At 39.9% G+C, this 18,451-nt stretch overlaps 1 pseudogene; it reads right to left on the reverse strand.

Annotated features, from left to right (window-relative positions):
- Positions 1 to 978: 978 nt before the first annotated feature.
- The window catches only part of LOC113254906 (nicotinamide phosphoribosyltransferase-like), a 63,794-nt pseudogene continuing 46,321 nt past the window's right edge, over positions 979 to 18,451 (reverse strand).

The following is an 18,451-nucleotide window of genomic DNA, read 5'->3' on the forward strand; positions in this document are numbered from 1 at the left end:
ATTCTGTCTCCTCTGGAACTGTATCTAGGGTGTCTTTCATCTCGATACCCACAATGCATAGTGTGTGGACTCATAGTTCTCCGAATGTTTTATGGGCAAATGCTTAATAACGGATTTTTGGAAAAAAAAAAAAAAAAGCCGTCATCAGTGGCATTTGCCAGTTTGCATGGTGTCATGCTCCCATCATGACTGATTTCAAGCCAGTATCGATGTCCCTGCAAGTGGTGCTGGGAAGAGAGGCACACAGTCCATCCTGGGGAGCATTCTCACCAGCTAGAGTATAACAAGATGCTACATCACTAGGACTTAATGAGTTTTCCTACTAATTCCTTACCCAACATTTCCCATGTGTTGTAAGTTTACAGCCTGATTTTCTCCAGGGTTTGTTCTAACATAATTTTCAAACCATTTAATGACACAAGCCACTTTGTTAAGGCTGCACTTCATGTAATGATTAATGGGAAAAAAAGGCAATGTAATTTGTTTTCAAATATTTTTTTAGAAGTCTGCACTCAAAAATCATGAAGAGTAGGAAAGACTCTTAAGTCACTAAAGCTTTAAATGTATCTTTCACAATCTTGTTTGTATAAAAATACAAGTTAAATATAAACATAAAGCAATCATGGTAATTTTATTCAAATCTGTTTCATGTGATCTCCAGTTCTATATAAAAGTTTCTCAGTTCTGTTATTTGTGAGATCAGTACCAGATTGAATTACTATCTGTTGGCATAGGGCCCTAAAAAGCTTTCTTCAACATTAATCTTTTACATGATTAAATACATTTTCTAATTAGAGGTTACCTAAACTTTGGGGGAAAAAATGGAAAGGACAGTATGTTCATAAACCAACAAATAACATGGCTGTAATGTATCATAGAACATAAAGAAATACATCTGTACAATAAACTTGATGTATTAGATACACCCACGGATGCCTGCTTGCACGCAGGCCCACACACACACGTGTGCTCACGTATCTACTCATAAAGCAAGGCCTCATGGGATTCCGTTTCTGGCTCATTCTTTAATTTTGCATTTTTTCTTCATCATATGTGAGTAGCTCCTTGCCATCTTCCCACTCTTGAAGACAGTACAGAGAAGACCATGACCAAATTCTTCAAGGTATCTTTTTCTCAAGTGCAATGAATTTTCCTGTCGTGTCCCATGTAAAGATAATCAGCCCTTTCTGGGCCTTTTGTTGGGATGAGCACCTGCGTCCTTGAAGACATTAATCCCAAGACCATACAGTGCCTGAAGGGAAAATTCAAGGGATACCTTGTTAATTTCTGGAGCGGAGCTTCACCAGGACCAAAGGAAATATTTTAATACTCTGGTTTTTGTTTGTTTGTTTTGGTTTATACCTTCTGCAATCTCACGTGAGGTCTATCTATACCATCCCCTTGACTGACTCTAAGATAACATGGCAGCAGCTTGTTGTCCTTTGAATTCTCAGTAACAGGGCATTGCTTACTAAAATATCTAAAATCTTTAATATACTGTTAAAAAGATTTCAAGAATCAGGTCTAATTATTAGTGGTGCCTCTGTACAGTTTGCTACCATTGAATGTCTTAGATCTTCCTCCCCTATTGTCTCACACATATTATAAACGGTACAGCTCTCCCTGGCCACAGATACAGGCACCGATGAAAACTGTGTTACTCTGTGTGCAAAAGCATCTTTGTCATGGTCTTTCCCTCAAGCTGTTGTGATACTGTTTTTCTGCCAATGGAACAGAATAGCCTGGGACAGGATCTTTTGTTCCATGTTTTTAATTAGAGCAATTCCTGCTACTGTATCTGTTCCTGTGACGTCAACCAAGTGAGCAGGCACTTCGAGCCAACGGTGTCTTGGAAGGAGACTCCCCTGTAGCCAAAACCACGTAACTTGTATACCATCTAGGTTATCGCAATTTTCTAAGAAATGTTTGGCCAATACTTTCTTCTGCTCTCTGGAATTTGTAGCCACTGTGATTGAATACCAGGACTGAACAAGAACAGTCTCAATCCACTCTGAATCTGTGTTTTCTACTGTGAAGAGAATATTTCCCCTGGCAGTGACAGAACCCTCAGGAAGAGCTTTTATTTCTCTTGGAAGATGTCCGTCATGTTTCTTAAGAATGTAGTTCTATCGCTTTTCATTAAAGACACCATTTTGGAAAGTTCACTACTCTTTTATTTTGCACTGTGTCTTCTGCCGTTCATCCTACCTAGTGAATTTTTTTTTTTATTTCAGACACTGTCCTTTTCACTTCTGTAAGTATGATTGCGTCTCTTTTATATCTCCCATGACTCTACTTAAATCAGTCTTTGTTCGGACTTGTTGAGTGGAGCAGCTCGAGTGCTGTCAGTGTTTTATTTCTTAACCTGGGTGGTGGATACATGGGGTTTGCTTTATATTACGTATATTACATTATATTGCATTGGTAATAAATTTTACGTTTCTATTTGATGCACTTTTCTGCATGTGTATTGTATTTCAAAATGAAACGTTAGATGGTTCAAGAAATCTTATGAGCTCCGCATTCAAGGTATCCCAAATTCAGATACTTCTCATCATTTCCACCATTTCTATCCTGATCAACCCTCATCATTCCTTAACCTGATGATAGTCCACACCACCCCATTGGACTTGCTTCCTCTGTCCTTGCCCTTACAGTCTACTTTGAGCTCACAGGCTAATGACATTATTGTAAAATCCGGGTTGAATCATTTTTCTGCTCAAACCCCGATTGCCTCCCATCTTACTCAGAGTCAAAGCCAAAGGCTTTTATATCTTCTATAAGCCTTACATGATCTGACATCCTTTTATCTTGAGCTTTTCTCTTCAAACGTGTTCCCTCTGCGTGAGCTACGCTAGCCTCCCTCGCATACTCCTAAATTCCTGAGTGCTCGCCTTCTTCAGACGCACCGCGCTCAAAATTTCCTAGGTCTCGAATACTCTTCCCACTGACACCCCTGTAGCTCACTCCCGTATCTCCATCAAATCTATATTCATATTTTACCCTCTTTGTAAGACTTTCCTCATTTCCCAGGTTAAATTAGTGTCCTTTCACAGCACCCATATTCGCTTTTCTACTTGTTTATTTTTTGCACGGTACTTGCCATCATCAGTCATACTGTATATTTTATACTCATTTGTTCTTTGTCTTCCTCAAACTGAACATAAACTCTGTAAGGGAAATGATTTTTATCACTTTTAAAAAATTAAGAGCTTGATGCCTCAGTGCCTATATCAGGGTCTCATGTGTAGTACGTACTTAGTAAATATTTGTTGAATGAATACTCTTAAATCATTATTTTCTACTTTCAGGTAATTTGTCCTCCTTGAAATTAAAAAAAAAAAAAAGCCTCTATTGTTTTTTTCAGTGGCTTGTACATAATGTGCAATTAATAGCTGTTTGTTGAATGAATGACTCCATGCCTAGCTAGTGGCAATGTAGTCCTGTTTTCCTAATGGTTACAGATGGGGAGTAGGAGTAGGCACTCTGATGTTCTATTCTTGGCTTTTTCTCTGACTGCATTCAATATGCATGAATATTCATTAGCTGTTTATTTTGGGACCGAAAGATCAAACACTCATTTAGTAAACATGTTGGTATGGAAAACACTGGATAAGCCACTGCCGATTAAGACAAAGACCACATATTCTTCCAGGCTCCCAAAATATGCCTGCAAAATGAAATGTGTCCCTGCGTTCTAGGGTGCACTGCTAAACGTGCATTTGCATATGCAGATACCGGATTCTGCCCACAGATCAGTTAATTGCCAATACAAAGCAGGCGCTGAGGGCATATTTGCTTCTCTTGTAAAGGCCAATACGGTTGTGTGGGCCACAAATGAAATGCATGCTGGTGGATCCGCAGGAATAGTTTCAGAGACTGGACACGATTACCTCTTTGCTGAAATAAATTAGGGAGCTGTTGGTGTCAGTTCTAAAATCCCCCTGCTTTCTCAAACAGGAAATATTGCTTGTTTTCTATGAAAATATGCTGCTGGCCAGAGAAAAACCAAAAAATTACCTCTGTGCCTCAACGCTGGCACATTTGGAATGACAGCCATCACTCACCTATCTTCAGTTGTGCCTGCAAGAGCCACAGAGTCCCCGGAACAAGTAGCCACGTGATCTTGCTGCCGGGTCACAGTGTTGCGTGGCAGTGGCACTGGCCAGCCTTTACCGTGCTCCACGTAGGGAAAGTCTCTCTGAAATGCGGTGGCCGGCCCTACAAAGGGAACTTAGTGCAGACTATCATAGAACTCTGTCCTGTTTTGTGAAGGTCTACTTAAAATATCTAAGAAATATTAGAGTAGGAAAAAAAAAAAAAAAAAAAAAAGGGGCGCCTGGGTGGCACAGCGGTTAAGCTGCCTTCGGCTCAGGGCGTTATCCCGGTGTTGTGGGATCGAGCCCCACATCAGGCTCTTCCGCTATGAGCCTGCTTCTTCCTCTCCCACTCCCCCTGCTTGTGTTCCCTCTCTCGCTGGCTGTCTCTATCTCTGTCAAATAAATAAATAAAATCTTAAAAAAAAAAAAAAAAAAAAAATATTAGAGTAGGCGTCTGATCTAACATCATCACTTGACAGATGTGATAATGCAGCCCAGAAAAGTGAAGGGACTTGTCCAAAGTCACAGAACTAGGTACTTGCAGGGTGGGATTAAAACCCAGGTCATCTGACTTCCCTTACCATGGTCTTTCCACTGTGACTGTCACATTAACAGTCAGGGACTTGCCTTCTAACCACATTGGCTCTCAAATACTCACATTTTAAAGAAGTCACCCAAGAAGCAAATTAAAAATGTAGATCTTTGGGTCTTGCCTCTCGGGAGTTCTAATTTGGAAGATCAGAGGTAGAGCCCCAAAATTAAGCTTTAGCATGTACCCCAGGTGAATTTAATATAGGTAACATCAGGCTATAACTTGAGAAACTCTGGTACCCAGCAAAGTATAATCAGGGAAGATACATGGTACATAGATGAACACTACCACTGCAGAGCCAAAGACCTGTGTTTATAATCTTGGCTTTGCCACTTCCTGACCCGGTGTATTTGAATGATTTTATTTTATAGCCTCTCTGAGTCTCAGTTATGTTACCTGTCAAATGAGAACTCACTAGGCTCCTGGGAGAGTTGTATACATATAAGTGTGTGTGTGTATGTGTGAAGCACACTGTGCCTTGTGCATAGCACATGCTTAATAGATGCTAGTTATTGTTATTGATTATATATCTTATACTTTTAAATATTCTTTAAATAGTAACTGGTGTTATTGACTTTTTGAGAAAGCAACTAAATCATTTCCCAATTTCATTTACATAATGTAAATAATATAGTATATGTAAAATATAAATATATTTCCCTTTGGCTCTCCCCTAGTCTCCATTGCTTCTCTCTCAGCCCCACCAAATTTATAACAGAAAATCCCTGTGTGGGAGAGCAGATATGATATCAAAGATATTGTTCATCTATTCTTAAAAATATTGTATTCTCTTTCCTTCCAGTGGGCCTTAACTAAAATGGCCAATCGCATTCAACAGGCCTGGTGAGAACTCACATTTCTGATTGAGAGGAAATATGTTTAAGTAATTTAGACATTTCAGCGTATTTATTCCCACCTAGGCTGGAGGTCTTTCGGTCCAGTGAGCTTGTCAAGTGCAGTGAAAATAGACTCAACCCAGGTTGTCATTTCTATGTGTAAGCCTACAGGATACTAAAAAAAGTCGACCAAGAGAAGGTAAATAAGAACCTCAAATCATCCAAAATACTGACTTGAGTGCTACTTTATCATCAGTTGTCTAAAATAACTTGAACGCAAAGATTCTGAGGCCAGACGGTGGAAATAAACTCAAGTGTGACGTGACAGGTGTGCCAGGGAAAGTGGAGATGGGTGTCTGAGAATTTTGAGCAACTTTGGGCTTATCTGAGAGTGCTTTAGACAGCACACATCACCTAGGAATCAAACACTCTGTGATTGACCTTACATTGTTTTTAAAAAGTCAGGAGAGAGGCAGTCAGCTTGGCCACAGTGATGCATTTTATTATTGAAAATGGCCCCTAAAGATCCCATTCTAGCTGGTGGTGATAGCAATAGTGATTCTAGTGTTAACAGTGCATGAAAGGGTCTCTTTTTTTCTTCTAAAAATCCAGATAGAGAGCATAGAAGGTGAAAGTGGGACCTTGGAGTTGAGGAAGGCCAGGCTTTGAATACAGTTCCAACCTTCGCAGATGTGTGAAGTTGGGCACATTGCTTGGGATTTTGAAGGTTCGGTTTCCTCACCTGCAAACAAGAGTTAGTTGCTGTCCTTAAAGGGTTGCTTATAATAATTTATGAAATACATATAAATTATTTAACATGTAATTTAATTATATAAAACACCTGAATCGTAAGAGATAACCAATAAATGTTTTCTCCTTCATGCAGGATTAGTGGTAATAAAAGTATTAGAAGAAGCAGGGCACTTATCATAGCGATGGGGCCTAATTCTACTTTAATCTTCTGTCTAAACTTAATACCTAGGTTGTTTGAATGATAACCTCCACAAAAATGCATTTTCCCAATGGAAATAAATAAATGATGAAAATGTCAAAGAGAAGGAAGAGATTCAAGATAGTCCAGGTTATTTTAAACACATGAAGACCAACAGAGCTAACAGGCCAGAGTCTATGCAATATACAAATGTACCACAGATCTGTACTCATTATGACACATTTCGGTCAATAGGAGGTAGGGTCTCCATTTGGATCTGCTTAAAAACAGATAATAAACTCCAAATGTTTTTATCCATTGATAGAACTGTTAAATGCCAAGAACCTGAGCAGAATTCTTAGATGACTAAATTACTACCAATCTCTCCCCAGACTGATAGACTAGAGACAAGTCCCAGGTTTCTGTGGGCCACCTGAGCCTGCATGAATGCACTTGACCTTCCTCTCAGGTGCCCTATTGTGCTATTGTTCATCCTCCTTTGGACCCATCAAACTTTGCTCTCTGGAAGGAGGTAATAAGCTTATTTAAACTGAGGTGCAAGTGACAGATACAGTTTTGTAAATCTTCTCAAGTCAATATTTTTGCAGGATTGAAGAGGAATAAATCTCTGTATATTTAACACTCAGACTTAAGTGACGAAGAATTTAGTGCATACAGTTTCAAACTTCTTAAAATAAATAGCCATTTTCACACACATGGACAAAACTGCTGCACTGTGTACTTATTTGTAAACTGCTCTTCCATATTGACCATTTTCATTTCATTGTATTTTTACATCGTAATTTTAATAGCTGCAAGTTATTATATCATGTTACCCTTCTGAACTTGGGTCTCATAGTTGGAAAGGTAATTGTTCCTAAGAGTTGTCTTCTGAGAGCTAAATAGAGATTAATATTTTCATAGAGGAATACTTTCAGAATTTCATGACGAGTTTCTTCACATTCTAGAAGTAAAATTGCCAGGTCATATGGTATGCAAATTTTTCAGATATGGTGACATATTATCGAAGTGAAGATTCCCACCCAAGTTAAAGAGAATGAGCACTTTCCCACTGTTACTGTCACTGGGGATCATTATTAAAAGCAATCTAGAGGACATGCGGCCTCACAGCGCGTTTTTTACCCAATTATACAGCCGGTCTGTGGTAATAGTGGAATATCATTGCCTACTCTGTTGAAGGCCTATTTTGTCCTCTGTTTTGTTGCCAGTGATGCCCCTCTCCCAGCTAGAGTCAGCAGCTGTGACATCTGCAAGCTTGATAAGAGCAGCATAAGAGTAGGGTGAAGGAAGCAGGCTTCTCTCTCCCTCCATACTAACAAAGACATAATTCAACAGTTTCTGAGGGCCAACGTAGTGACGCAACCCCAGTGGGTTTCCTTTAAGAAGGAGACCGCATGTTTTCACGTCTTTCTATTTTAACAGCGCAGTAAACACTTACAAGTAACGTCGCGATGCTGCTAGAAATAGAATGATTCAAAGATAGGGCCTGTACCAAATGTCAGTGTGTACAAAAAAACCAATCCCTATTATAATCAGATAAGGCCTCTTTCTCCCTGTGGGCAATAGGTTGTTTTTCAAGATACCTTTTTTTTTTTTTAAGCTATGAAAAGCAAAATCAATTCTTGCTTTATTTTTATCTGAAATACTTACGAAACCATTTTCCCCTTTTGTAATCTGAAATGGAAAAACCAAACTGCAATTGACTTTTTTTTTTTTTTAATGAAAGCGCATACAATTAACAATTGCCCCAGGTGGTCCCATAACTTGGAGATACTTGTTTACTTTGGAGGCTTCCATTTTTAAGAAATGATTTGGCAGGGGTAATTGGATGCAAATTCCAGCATCATTCCTCATGAGGTAATAGCAAAGTAAGACTGAAATCATCTAAGTGTTGAATGGATTCAGTCTCCATTGTAGGCCCTAGTCTCTTCCTACTCTGAACGCTCTTTCTTAACCATCTCCAATCCCACACACCACTCTAGTCACCATGGATTTGACCATGACTGCAAATGTCTATCTCTAACACAGAGCTCATCTTTTTAGGTCCCTGTAAATCTTGACGTGTCACCTGGCACCTCCCCAGGGCCCATAGAACACAACAAGTCTGAAATCCATAAGCTTCTCCCTTAAAATGGGTCTTCTCTTACCCTGCCTGAGTGAAGGCAAAGAGCAGTAGCCACCCCTTCAGCAAATCTCATTCTTTTCTCCATCTAGATCTCTTAAATGCATCCATTTCTTTACTGCTGCCCTTGTCTGGATTCAGCTACTTCTTGCACCTGCACGGGCCTCCTCCCTCCAGGCCACTGTAGTTAGTGCCCTTGAGTCCCAGTCTCCCTCCCCGTCCCATCCTTGCCCTTTCCAGAGTGTCCTCCCGAGAATGGTGGGAGTAGTCTTCTTAGACCTCAAACATGATCACATCACCTCCAACTTAAAATATTCTAAGGAATTCTCATTCACTGATGATACTTAAAAATGTCTTGACAAGGCCTGCACAGGCATGGGCTCTTCTGCCTATTTTACCATTCTTATTTTGCACTGTTCTCTGTCCATTCCTTGTGCTAAAGCCACACCCTCCTTTTGGTTTCTCGATTGCATCATGCTGTCCCCAGACAGAGGCCTTTGCACACCTGCCTCCCTCCCCCTCCCCCCAACTCAGGACATGATCCTCTTCCTTGTGTTTATTTCTTGTCACTCTTCATCTCTCACCTCCAGAATCCCTTCCTTGGGAAAACTCTGCATGACCCACCAACCTAGGAAAGATTTCTCTAGTCTCTGCTCTCACAGAATTCCATTCCCTTCCCTCATATTACTTAGGTCAATTTTGTAATTACACACCTGGTATTGGAATTATTTGATTAATGCCTGCCTGATAAGCTCTGTGAGAATGTGGACTCTATTCGTTTACTAGGGCTATTGCAACAATTTACCACCAAATGAGCGGCTTACACAACAGATATTCATTGTCTCACTAGTCAAGAGGCTAGAAGTCTGAAATCAAGGCAATGGTAAGGCTGGTTCCTTCCGAACTCTGTGATGACAGGATCTCTTCCTGGCCTCCGTCCTTGGCTTAAAGTTGGCCACCTTCTCCTTGTGTCTTCATCGTCTTCCCTCTGTGCATATCTGTCCAGCATCCAAATTTCTCCTTCCTATAAGGAGACTGGTTATATTGGATTAAGACTTACCCTTATGATCTCATCTGAACTAATTACATATGCAGTGGCCTTATTTCTAAATAAGGTCACATTCTGGTGTCCTGGGGATTAGGACTTCAACACACAAATTTGGGGAGAACTCAGCCCACAGCAGGGGCCATGTCCTTCTTGTCCCACCATGTGTCCCCAGTGCTCAGCAGTGTCAGAATCAAAAGGACAGACAAATGATACTTCTTAGCATTCATGTAGTCACAATTATCAGAAGCAGGGAGCAGATCCTTAACATGGCAGCATAATTCCTGTATTATTTCTCCTCACCATCTTTACCCTAATTTTTTTTTCTAAAAAAAAAAAAAAATAGAGCAGGGGTACATTCAAAGAGAACTGTTCAGTACAATGTCATGTAGCTAAGACGGTTACGTGAAATTAGTGATTTGACTGCACCAGAGAGACTGGCCCTTTGTGGGAACTCAATAAATTTTTATGTAAGAGAAACAGAGTGGGTGGGGATGATGGCAGAAATGAGGAGGAGACGCTATTCCCAGTGGCTTTATGGATTTGAAAACACAGCCTGGAACATGAACCAGAGACGCCTGCTGCTCTCCATGCCTGAGACACCCAATATGACACCGCATTTTCCAAGATAGCAGCTGCAAATCTCTTATGCCAGGGCTCTTCTGCACTGTGGTTTTGTCATTCCCACACGGGGACAGTCTGTCACTCCTCACCCTGCAACCTGGACAGGCCCCGTGACTACCTTGCACAATATAATGTTGCCAAATGGACCCTGTGCAGGTTTGTGCTTCCCCTGGCCCAGCAATCTTCATTATTTTCTCTTGGAAGTCAAGCACGGGTAAGAAGTGTGACTATCCTAAGACCACCTATTGTCGGAAGACCAAGCCTCGTGGAGAGGCCCATGGAAGAGGCCAGACTATGTGGAGAGAGGGAAGGAGGACTGGAACAGTGGGGGGCCAGATGTGTGAGTAATGAGGCCACCGTGGATTCCAGCCTCGTTGAGCCTTCCCGTGACTCCAACCCCAGCTGCTATCTGTCTGAAACCGATGAGAGACCACTGGGGAGAACTGCCCCGCTAACCTGAGTCAACCCTCAGGACCGGGGGACAGTATAATAAATTGTTGTCTCAGGACAGTCCGTGTTAGAGTGGTTTGCTATGCAGCATTCGGTAAGCAGAAGTGTGGAATAAATACTCTATAAAAGCCTTGCATATAGCAGCGACTAATGTCTTCTTTTTGGTGAATGGATACATTTGTCACCAGGGTCCAAAGAGAATGGAGGGAAAGAAAACAGAGGAACAGATCTTTAGTGCAAGATGTGAAAAACCTCCTAGTATAAGTTCCCTGTCAGAATGTTTTTTCTTTGAAAAGCCTCCTCCACTGAAAGGCTTTTAAGACACTAAGAGAGCTGACCTTAAATGTTTCTTTCCACTGTCAGGTCAGGCAACCAGCTCAGACCTCAGGAACCGCGGAGGCTTTAGGAGGGAGTTCTCGATAGTGAGAACGAGAGGTGTGAAATAATTTCTTGGTTGGCAGCTGGAAACTGAGAATTTTATTCCTAGAAAGTGTTAAGATTTGAAGAGAAGGCATTTAGCCACTTGAATTCAATGTCTCATCAAAGTGTTACCCTCTTCCTGGCCCCTCCCCTACCCGAAACCAAACCTCCATCTGGATCATTTCACTAAGTGCAGTGTTTTTATGTAACTTGATGAACAATCTGTAGTTGGAGACTGACCACTGGCAAATTAGTCAGCCTCAAGTTGCCTTAATTCCATTGTTTTAAAAGGCCAGGGTGATGAGAGTGGTTCTTCCTTTACTGATCAATTTTGCGTAGGATTAAGAGAGCTTCGTGCATCAAAGCAGACTCTTGCTGGTAGAAATCAGCAAATCTCAGACTTTAAAGTTAAGCAACAACAGCAGCAACAAAAACCCCACTTTCACACCCAAATGCATAGTTGTCCAGGTATGGGAAAAGCCTTTAGGTCGGAGCTCTCGAAAATATGGTTCCCAATACTTACATGTGTACAGACACACCACCACAATTTTATTGTACATCCATACCCTTACTCCTACCCTGTGTGTGTGCACACACATAAACACACACACACACACACAAGTACACACATATACATAGAGGTTAGACCTCAACTTTTCTAGCAACGCTCACATAATCCACCTTCAATCTCTTTTTTTTGTTTTTTAAGATTTTATTTATTATTTATGTGACAGAGAGACGGCCAGAGAGAGAGGGAACATAGCAGGGGAGTGGGAAAGGAAGAAGCAGGCTCCCAGCAGAGGAGCCCGATGCGGGACTCGATCCCGAAACGCCGGGATCACGCCCTGAGCCGAAGGCAGACGCTTAACGACTGTGCCCCCCAGGCGCCCCCCAATCTCTTTTTTGTCTTTTAAAAATTAAGCCAGTGCACCTGTTGTTGTTCAAGAACCATGTAATTTACATGATTTATGTCCAGACTGGGTAGTTTTCGAAGAATATACCACACTTGTATTTATAGGATTATCTCCTGAGAAGTGTGGAAGAGCTTATAATCCCCCCCCCCCATTTTACTTTTGAAAAACTGGTAGACTGAGCATAAGCTAGACTGTTCAGCACTAGTCCTTTATACTCTAAGCCTCGTTGTCAACCAGAGTATTTTATTGCTGATGTTGGTATCTTAGAAATCATCAATGCGCAAATGTCTGACCTGGGAAAATACTTAAAATTGACTTATGTTTCTTCACTGTGACGATGTAACCCTTTGGACTAGTGGAGCACCAAGGCCCCACAGAAGGAGTTCTGTCATATCACATGTGAGTGATTTAAAAAATAAGCTTATTTAAAAGAAATAATGATTATTAGTGGACAAAGCAGTGGAGGTTTCATAAGCAGGGATTCTGTAGACTGTCCCCCTGCATCTTTCTATGGCTGAATATACTTCTATATTAACTGATAACCTTAGGATGTATTTTCACTTCACTATAAGCAGTACATCAGCAGAATGTACACATATATATATTACTGTCCGAATGCAATCACAGGTGCAGCACACTCTTGGCCATTTTCAGGTACTCTGTGTCTCGTGTTGCTGAACTTTAGAAATACTTTATCTTTGTACTTTGTTGATTCTGCACTCTAAGGGGTGTGAGGAGTAGCTGAGAAGCCCTACTATAGAAACATTAGACATGACAGCCCACCAGTCTGGGAGAGCTTTGTTCTCAGACTGTCACGTGTTCCTCACCTAAATTTCTTGCGTTCTAGAGCTGTGTAAACGAACCTGGGCTGCCCCCTGCATTCTGAGGGACTTTCTGCCCAGATAGTTTCCTTTTCCACTTAGCTACGTAAATAATCCATCTTAGAAATGACAGTCAAGGAGAAGACTCATGACCAAACCACTGAAAATCAGATCTCTTCGTCAGAGGATCCCAAGCAGTTACAGAAGATGGAACAGAGTCCAAGAGGCCTTCTTGGTGTTGTCTTTCAAAGAGAGCGGGGGTCAGAGGGAGGTCCAGCTGGAGAGGGTGACCGTGGGGTCCAGCATGGCCAGCAGGAGAGTGGGAGGCCTTGGATGGATAGATCTGGCACTCTGCTCCTTCGTCGTTTTCATCAAGGAAGCAGATGTCAGTGCTGCAAGACCGGAACAGACAGGATCTCTCATCCCGCCTCGGTCAAGCCCTCTCTCCTTCTGTTTCTTGGCCCTAGGAAATTTATCCAGAAGAAATACCAGAAGTTTATGGGCTTAAATTCCAGGAAATTGTTGTTGGTTTTGCACTTCTTAACTTCACCATGCACATCACTTAATGAGATAGTAGAGAGCAGGCCGTGAGTTTTGACATCACAGAGAGTAGGATTTGAATCTCAACTGTGCCCTACTTGTAAAATGTGGATAATAATGTTTTCCCTAAAGTAATGTGCTTTGGACTGAATGTGATGATACACAGAGGGCTCAGCACATATTAATAGTTTAATGAATTACTGTAATTGTTGATTTTCCCTGGCCTTACTGTTGTAGGGCTTATAATATGCATGTAATAGAAGAAAATATTTCTATGGTATCAACAACCCCAAATTACCCAAAAACATAAAGATTTCAGTAGTAAGAGATATTCGTAAAAAAAAAAAAATGTGAAACTACAGTTTCCCCAAGTATAAAAAAGTCTGTATTGTTTTCTAATTATAAAGTTAAATGGTAAAATTGTGGTAAAATTTAAAATGATAAAAAGTTAATATAGTAGAAAGTAAACATCTCTCATTTTATACCTCCAAGATTTGGGTTTAATCTTTCAGATTTATTTAAATGTACATTCACACATACATGCAGGTATGTAAACAGAGATTTTTTACTCTTCTTCAGCTGATCTAATTTGGCTCTACAGTATGACCTAGAGATTTTTATATGTCATCACACAGAAAGCGCTCATTATTCTTAAATTCTACGTAGTCTTCCAGTACTTGGATAAACTATAATTTCATATATTATAATGCTGGACATGAAGATTATTTCAATTTTGTAGCAATCAGAAATTATGATAAAATAAAAGGTACATGCTAGAGAATGGCTACCAGTTTTTCTAATCTTTTAACAGAATTAATAAAGTAGTTTCAGCTGGATTGATAGTAAAATTCTTTTTCTATTAATAATGAACAAGATAGTATTTTAAACATTTTAAAGCCACTTAAATGCTAGTACATATTTTAAAGGCCAGAGTGTTCTTTGCCCACATCACAGCAAAAGTTTAAGCACATATTTGCAGGATATATCTTGAAAGAGAGAAATGTGTCAAAATGAGATAAATGAAGATATTTCAATGACATTTACCATCAGATGAAGTAGACATTACCGTGGATGTAGGAAAAATGGAGGCACTCAAGGCATGGATATTTTGGGGATTTAAGGGAAAAAAGTGACTCTAGCCAGTCTTTATGATAATCAGAAGAAGAATGTGGTATGAGAGGGTCGCAAGTAAAAATGAATTGCATTGTGAGAAATGGTTTTGTTTGCTTTCAAATCTCACAAATAGTGAAATACATTTCAGAATGCGTGACACATCTTACCAAACAGACAAGGTATCAGAAACTGACTATAGATAAATACTGTGCCAGTTTTCATTTAAAAAAAAAACTATAAACTAGCAAACCTGATTGTGATCAGAAGGAAAAATTCACAGGTAGCTTATTTACTGCCAGACTCGTGAGTGTACAGAAAACAAAGTAGGGCCCATTAGACACCCGTGGGCAGCCATAATGAACAAATCATATTATTAATAGTTTAGTTTTTAAGTTGTTTTTCTAAATTTGCAGACGATAGGGATTTTATCAGTGCAGTTTATCAGAAATATCAGCAAAACGTTTGACAAAGTCTTACTTGCTCTGCTGTGGGCAAGATGATGTGTGAATTACCAGATTTTTAAGTCCTTCAGAAGAGTGACTCTAAGGTCATTCCTTAATGGTTTTTCTTTATAAAGCTTTCATCAGTTACTTGGATAAAACCAAAGGTGAACTCTATTTTTTTCAGATGACTCAAGGCTAGGGAGAACAAATGGGTACAGAATCAAAACTTTTTCAGAGTGATGTGAAACATGATTAGAAATTAAAAGCAAAAATCATAACCTTGAAATCTTACAGTTGACTCTTATGGGCCACTTCCCCTTGCTTCCGTCATGCTGTTGAATTCAATGAAGGACACAGTTCCTGTTCATATAATCGCACAAAATTCGAAATAACTGGGCTACAATTTTAAATCCATTAAAAACAAACTGCTCAGCCTTGGGCAAGTTAATTAATAATTTATCTTGGAAATAGGATTGAATTCCCAGTAATACTGTTTATATAAAGTAAAATGCTGACCGCTCTTCAGTTTTCCTCTCCCTTGTTCCTATCAGAGTATTTATTGAGAGCCAACTTTATGACGGGTGCTATGCCAGATGCTGTAGATAGATTTTTCAAAGATACGTTAGACATGTGCTCTGACACCAAAGTTTAGAATTATATATAATTTTGATCACACGCTGTGCTCTATAGGGTAAGGACTTCAGAATAAAAAAAGTTTCAAACTCCATTTTCCATTTTTCTCCTTCCCTTGACTGAGGTCTTTCGGCAAGTTTCTGAAAATGTTTTGTTTTGAAGATTTATTTGCTTATTTTAGAGAGAATGAGAGAATGAGAGAGAAACAATTTTTAAAAATTATTTGATCTCCGTTCTTCTAGTTATAACTTTATATCATGGAAATTTTCAAACATACACAGAAATAGTGCAATAAACCCTTGTGTGTCCATTTATATACCTTCAACAATTATCAACAGGTTTTGCTCATAAGTAATTCTTGTTGGTTTTCTAAGTTTGTTTATATTATCATTATTTTTCCTTCTAAATACTTGTATGCTTTTGTTTCCTTCTTTGACCCAAAAACTACTGAGTAGAGACAGAAGAGCAAAGTGGTTACACCGCCACCCACCAAACCACCCACCCTTCCCCTCCACACACACTGTAATTAGACTGCTTGGTTTAAATCCCACATACATAAATTACTAGCTGAGTAGGTTGGCACATCTTATGTAATCTCTTTCTTGCCATAAGCTTATTCGCCTGTAAAATGGTAATAATAACAGTATCTACTTAAAAAAAGATTTTGTAAGGATTAAATGAGCTGATTAAGATAAAAAATCTCAGCATGCTGAAAGTATGTAGTAAACATTCAGTAAATGTGAGCTATTATTATTCTAATTTCTAAGTTATTTGAATTGATTTGTTTGTGCTGGTGTGGTGTTATTAATTTGTGGCTTTATGGCATCGATTATGGAGAAAGTAGACTGCAGCATGACTTTTCTTGATTCTTGATTTATTGATTGAAATTATGCTTCTGGAATAATGCAAGGCAGTGTTCTGCAAATATTCTATGGGCCCCTGAAAAAAGGGTCTATTCTTGGTTTATAGAGTGGAGAAATTCAATGGATAGGTATAAATCAACCTAATTAATTATTTTATTTCCTACTTCTACATTTATTTATAGCCTATTTGATCTTTAAAAAATTGAAAAATCTTTCAAAATCTCCCCTAATATCATACTTCATATACCTTTTGACGCCTGTTTTCTTTTTGTACACAACCAGCTCAAGTATCTCAAGAACGAAGACAAGTCACATTCCTATGTGCCCTGTTCTTATCTGTTGGGTGGCACTGGTTACATGCGTCAGGGATTTGCCAATGCCATTCCATTCATCTGAAGCTCGCTTCCCACTTTCCTTCTCCTGCATTAAAGCTACACATCCTTAAAATCTTAAGTTCCCTGACTCCCTCATATATTAGCTCTTGGTTTTAAGTGTTTCCCATAGCATCCTGTGCTTTCCTTTCTTCTCATTTATAATTATAATTCTACACTTATTGATGTGTAGAAGTCTAGCTACCTCCGAGTAGTGTAAACTCGTGAATGATGGGACATTGTCTCTTTTGTTCTATGCTAAGTACTCTGCACAGAATCTAGCCACAGAGGTTTAACACCCCAGCTTTGAAGCTGAATAGTGGAGTCAGAATTCCTCTGTGTTAAATACAAATTTGCCATTTACTAGCTATATGTCTTTGGGCAAGGCAGTTAGCTTTTCTGGCTTTGGTTTTCTTACATATCAAGTGGAGGTGGGTAACAGTATCTACCTTATGGGATCATTATGAAGGTTGGAAGAGATGCATTTATAAAACAAAGCAATGGCAGCCATGTGCCAAGCATGTTCCTAGGTCCTGGGGATATGGTGATAAATAACATAAAAGAGGTCCTTGCTCTCACATGTTTATATTCCAAGGGGAGAGTCAACGGAGGGGAAAAAAAAGAGAGACAAATACTCAAGATAAGTTAGGGTGTGGTAAATGAAACTAAAAGGAGAAGGAAAAGAAGAGGAGGAACGGGGCACCTGGGTGGCTCAGTCGTTAAGGGTCTGCCTTAGGCTCAGGGCGTGATCCTGGCATTATGGGATCGAGCCCCACATCGGGGTCCTCCACTGGGAGCCTTCTTCTTCCTCTCCCACTCCCCCTGCTTGTGTTCCCTTTCTCTCTGGCTGTCTCTCTCTGTGTCAAATAAATAAATAAAATCTTTTAAAAAAACATAGGAGAAAGAAGAGAAAAAGCATGTGAAGAGCAAGTGGGTTTAGATAGGTGGGTAACGTACATTGAATGTTGGGGGATGGCCTCTCTGCAGATCTGATATTTAAGCTGAGATTTGAATGGCGAAAAGGAACTAGTTGTGTGAAGAACTGAGGGAAGAACATTCTAGTCAGAGGGTTCAGTCAGCCTCTACCATAGAAATGAGCTTTGGGTACATGGGGACAGCAAGAAAGCTGGTGTAGCTGGAGTACAATAAGCCATGGGGAAATGATTGCCAGTTTTGTATTGTAGGCAATACAGTGGGCGAGAGAGGGGAGCCAGAACATACTTAAAACCCTGACTGGCACATAGCAGGAACTCAGCAAATGGGAATTGCTAGTGTTATCATGGTCATGGTTTTAGTTATTGGAAACAATGAACAATTTTTGAATGAATAAATGAATGCTTGAATATAAATGAATATGATTGCTCTTGGGGAGGATGAAAAAATTGGGGCACAGGATCATTAAGGAACTTAACAAAACCCATGCACTCTTTGCCTACTGCAAACAGGTAGAGTTTGGGGATAGAAAGAGAAACCTGATTTCGCTTTGAGGAAACGGCCCTGAACTGTAACGTGAAGTCAGAGGAGTCACCTGCCTTGAAGGAAGTGCAACTAAAATGTTGTTTGTTGAGTGAATGCGGAATATATTGTTTGTCTTTGGAGGTCACTGTAAACA

This window comes from Ursus arctos, unplaced genomic scaffold (assembly GCF_023065955.2).
Source record: "Ursus arctos isolate Adak ecotype North America unplaced genomic scaffold, UrsArc2.0 scaffold_5, whole genome shotgun sequence".
Classification (NCBI taxonomy): domain Eukaryota; kingdom Metazoa; phylum Chordata; class Mammalia; order Carnivora; family Ursidae; genus Ursus; species Ursus arctos.